Genomic DNA, 5,499 nt, shown 5'->3' with positions numbered 1-5,499 from the left:
CTTCCTCCTATGAAGGAGCCCAGCAGACACAAGCTAGAGGCCCTCCACTGTCATGCACAAATTCTGCATACTCCCCCGGTCAGTTTTGTCCAAAATCAGTTCCACTGAATAGTGGTTACAGGAAATACTTTGCCAACAAAGCGGTCCATAATCAAATAGGTTTGGGGAATGTTACTTAAATAATTCCTTTCCTGTTTATTTTTAGTATAGTTAGGCTTAAAACAGCTTCAAAAGACCAATCGATCATGTTAAAGAGAACTGCTGGGGCTCAGGATATATGCAATTTTTATATTGGTCATTGACATATTATCCTCCAAATTTATCATAGCATATAAATTTACACTGCCACACAAAGAAGGTATTGTAAGAGTATGACCTTAAGACCCTGCAGAATATACCGATGTCACAGAATCTCTCTTCGTAACTCCTGATTTTACAGAGGAATAAGCCTGAGGATCAGAGAGGAATCTATTCTTGAGACAAAGCTTACAGAATGCATTCAAATAAACCGAGTGAACCTGGGAGACCAGGTTTCTAAAGTTGGAATTATTAGTTACTGAGAACCTACTCATTGCTAATCATGATGTCAGACATATATTCACACAATCTTTCTAGAAGTTCTCTCAGGCAGTCACTAATGCATTCTAATGTTGATGTTGGTCAAATAAGTTTGTAAAATGTGATTTTTATGTTTGCTCACTTCTAGTTTGCATTAGAGGTTGGGCAGTGCCAGGTATGATGTGGTCTATGAAGTTGCAAATTACCTTCCTGCTTGGGAAGGGCCATTGTTTTGCTAATGTTTGCTGGAGGAGAGGTTTTTGTGCCAGAAAATTTTGAAAAGAGCAGAGAGGAGAAGAAGGAAAAGAGGCAGAGAGAAGCCATGTTTGCAGAGTGAGAGCAGAGAGAATGCAGGGTGCTGAGGAAGAAGCCATGTTGGCAGAGAAGGGAAAAGGTGAGCAGATAGGGAACAGAGGTGAAGGCTCTTGCTAGCTCTGCTGAGACCGGTGGGGCCTTTGATTCCAGGAGAAACTGGAGAAGAGTCTCCTGGTTGTGGAACCGGAGAATGCATTAGTGGCTTTGGGAGCCCTGAGTGAAAGGGAAGTATTTTCCCTGTGTGTTGCTCATCAGCCAGTGTGAGACTTTAATAAAGAAATAGCCCACCATTTCTGGCTCCACTGTTTCTTTACCATCTGCTCAAATGTAATGTGAACCTGCACATGAATGGCCGCAACGGCCACAACTACTGGCCATACAGTTGACAAAGCTGATTTAGAAAAATTAAGACACTGGCTTGGTGTCACACAGCAACAAGTGGTGTTCTTACCTCCTGGTGCCTTCCCTACTCGTGTGCCACAATCTGATTCGACATCTCTGGTGCACGCTCTGCTGAACCTTGCAGCTACAGTAGGTGAATCACTATGTAGCTTCAGGCTACATTTATTAATATAAATGTTCAATTACACCAATATGTGTCCAATCATTCTACAAAAAACATTAGCCCTATTAGTTTATGGAGAATAGAAATAATGGGAAATAAACTGGGTTTTGGTCTTTATTTTTATGATAAGCTCTCCTGTCTACCAGGGAAACTTCAGCCAACTGAAAACGCTAGTATCTGCTTCAGAGATGATTCCCTCCCAACGGAGGGGTCGCTCTCATCAACTCATCGGGTACAACCTTCGAGCGTCAGTGCATGTCCACTTCCCTGGGACCCAGATCATGACTGTGTCCAACTTTTCATCTTCCTGATCAATGTCTCTGGCCTCATCAATCACGGCAGACACACTACCTAGTACATTCCCCCACACTTCCTCCTTTTCTCAAAAGATCCCGAAGTTTCCTTTTTTCCAAGTTACATCAGTTTAAAAATGGTCAGGTTATTTGACTGTGTGTCTGGGTGTTTTGTTTGTAGAGCTGGTTGAGTCGAGCTGGTCAGGTTACTTGGAATGCGGCAACCATAGTGACAGCAGTAAGACACCTCCGACAGCTTCTCCACCCCTTCCCCAGGGCGGGGACACAGAATCACTGTCTACAACCGAGTTTCTGGGCCTGGGTCCTGTCCTGTTACACGTGTTCTGAGAAATGGACTTTTCCCCATTCCCCTTAGGGACAGTACTTCTGAATCTAATTCTCTCCATCAGAACTTTTTCTTTTATTTTTTACCCACATTCTATCAGGATTCTCTGTCCCTCTCACGTGCCAGCCGTCCAGCCCGTTATTTCTGGTCGTGGTTCTGTCCCCTCTGCCTGGGTAAATAATCATCATCTCCTTCGCGGTCTGTCTCTGTCGCCTGCCAGGGCTTCCCTTTGTTGTTCATTTTATCTTGTCCTTTCATGGCTGGTGACTTTATTTCACTTTTTTTTTAAGTCACACAAGCCCACCAATCCCTTCATTTGCATACTTCCCAAACATACAAAAGATATTTAAATTCTAGAATCCCAGGACTTGGGTTTGTTCAAAGAGCAGCTTTAGAAATAAAGCAGTTGCATTCCTTAAATTATGGGAAGAAAGATCCACATTATGAATTTTTTAGAAAGAAGAGGGACAAAAAAGAAAAGCAAGGCCTGTGGCCTGTCTCCACCGCTTTCAAGTGCAAAACCATCTACAATCAGAGCAGGTATGGTCTCCCCCAGAATGAATACGGAGAAAAAAGCCTATTCCTCTAGGAAACATTTGGAACTACTTCTTAAACTTACTGAGCTCTTATGGAGAATGATGATTACAACAAACCTGGGGAATGATTATTGCTCCAGGATGCCTGAGAAAAGTTGTATTCCATGCCAAAAAGCTTAGCTGACTTGGAGTTAAATCAAAAGGGCCTTTGATTCTCTGAGGTTGAGCAGTGCAATATTATGGTAGTCCTTTTAAAGGTGGAGGCAAATCTGTGGCCCCTTAAGATTTTTTATTATTGGTCCCGGCTGGTTTGCTCAGTGGTAGAGCATCGGCCCAGTGTGTGGTGTCCCAGGTTTGATTCCTTATCAGAGCACACTGGAAAAACGACCATCTGCTTCCTCACCCTGCCTCTTCCTCCTTCTCCTTCTCTCTTCCCCTCCCTCAGCCATGCCTCAATTGGTGATTAGTTCGAGGGCATTGGCTCCAGGTGTTGAGGATGACTTCATGGAGCCTCAGGCACTAAAATTAGCTAAGTAGCAAGCATGGCCCCAGATGGGTGGAGCATCAGCCCCAGATAGGTGTTGCCTGTTGGATCCCAGTTAGGGGGCATGCAGGAGTTTGTCTCTCTATCCTCTCTCCTCTCACTTGGAAAAGAAGGAAAAAATAAATAAAATAAAAATTTTTAAAGTTTTATTATTGTTAATATTGTCTACACTTACTAAATTGTACAGAGAAACCCTACTTGCATTCTTCCTCCCTCTTCACATTATCTATCTAACAGACTAACATCGCATATGTTGTAAAAACAAAAAAGTTCAGATTTCTCATTACATTTGGTGAGTAGTCATTTAAAAACCTCAGGGTTCTAATTCTCAAGATTTTCTGAAATTCAGGACATATATAATCTAATACGACATAATAACAAAATCTTAGTAAGGTTTAAAGTCTACTCAGGTAACCCCATATGAATCAAAAGAAGTCCATGGAATATTCAGGAGTCACTCTTTACACAATATTATAATTTTATTTTCTTGCTCCTCCTCCCCCTCAGCGGCCACAACTCCCTCATCTCTTCCTCTTAGCCAGATCAGATTATAATTTGATTTAAAACCATTGTATTAAAAATTACATGCAACTCCTCAGATATGTCACTGTTTTTCTTATCCAAAGTTAACATTATGACTAAAAGTAACATAATACATCCAGAAACATCTAACTGTCCAAAGCAGAATGAACTATCAGATCAAACAGAAGCCATTAGCCCTGTTTTAAAACCATGTTTCTAAATACCAAAGCCATGACTAAATAACCCTTGTCTATCTTGTCCCTCCTTTTATTATGTAGCAACTAGTGGCAAATTTCTTTTGGTAAGTACTGAGTAGGTAGGGTAACAAAGAGACGCGATGCAATAATGAATGGAAACCACTTTCAAATCACTGAGTGCCAGGTGGCAGGAATAGCACTTACGATTTTATATTAACATACACTTTATAGTGTTTCCCAAATTCTCCCAATTTTTTACTGGGGGAAAAACCATACACTCGAAACTGTAAAGTGCTGTACAGCTGCATTATTAATCAGGATAACATGATTTGATAGCGTTTGGAAGTTCTTGGAAGTAATTAAAAGAAGAATAAGAATGTAAGACTATATAATAGCAGTAAATATGGAGAATAATTTTGTGTGTGTGAAGAGAAGGAGTTAAACCACAAAGAAATGTTTAGGAAGTTCTCAATTCTTGAAATGGACTGCTTTACTCTAAAATTAACTCGCTCCTGTTTCAGAAAGATGATTTCCAAATAAGAAAGTCACAGCAACCTTCGTATCTCGTTATTTATGACATTGTGCATATATCAAATATAGTTGCTGGTTCCCTTCCCCATTCAGGATTTAGTTTGGAGATTAAAAAAAAAAAAAAGCCAGCAGGTCTCAAGGGCAAAAAGCATTTTACTGGTGGGTTTTAGTTTTCTCAAAACACTGTAGGCTTTAGCCATTGAATCATTAAAATCCGCTTACTTTGAAGGAAACTACAATTGGTCTAATTGAGAGACTTCACCTTGGATTTGCTGATTGACTGCTCGATGAGAAAAAACATGCCAAGTGCATGCAGGCGTGAACACCTACAAACGTCCAAATACTGCACTGGAAGGAATTTAGGGCCTGCGGGGCTCAAAAATTTGTTCAAATGTTAGCACAAGTCCCAAGTCTCCATGGATAAAGTGGACAGGCCTGGCCAAACTGCTCCCTCTGGATCTGGATTATAAAAATAAATATTTCCAAGAATTTTGCATATAATTTGGTTTCAAATAGTTTACCTGTCCTAAAGTTGTATTTAGTTGTGTGTGCAGACATGAAACTTCAATTTCTTTTACAAATTCACCTTTTATTCAAAGAAAGGTATAAAGTCACACTCTTGTAGCTAATATTTTATCTAAAAATATTTTGTGCATCCTTCCAAGCAGGGGAGTGTATGAGAAAGAGAGAGATTGAGAAAGAGAATTTATTTATTTTTCTTTAATCAAGAGAAATGATACATAGTCTAGTAATTTTGAGGCATGCATTCAAATTATTATCTGAAACTTATTCTTTCTCTGAGTAAATGAGAGCTCTAATTACAGGCAGAGAAAAATATATTCAATATTGTGGAATATTTTTGCAAAATACTACTCTTAGCACTTATGAGCTAACCCATAATGTCTTACAGGACTTATACAGCAATTTCCAAAGGAATATTACACACTTTGGCCTTTCCTTTCTTGTTCAATGTGTATAATGCCTGATGACAGTACAATTTCATTTTCAAAAACTGTAAATCTCTGGTGATCATTAGTGCAATTCTACCATCTGCATTCCTTAACAAGTAATGCTACATGGCTTACTCAGTGA

Source organism: Saccopteryx bilineata, chromosome 4 (genome assembly GCF_036850765.1).
Source record: "Saccopteryx bilineata isolate mSacBil1 chromosome 4, mSacBil1_pri_phased_curated, whole genome shotgun sequence".
In the NCBI taxonomy this organism is placed as follows: Eukaryota; Metazoa; Chordata; class Mammalia; order Chiroptera; family Emballonuridae; genus Saccopteryx; species Saccopteryx bilineata.
The sequence above is the reverse complement of the archived record's forward strand: the minus strand, read 5'-3'. Positions refer to the sequence as shown.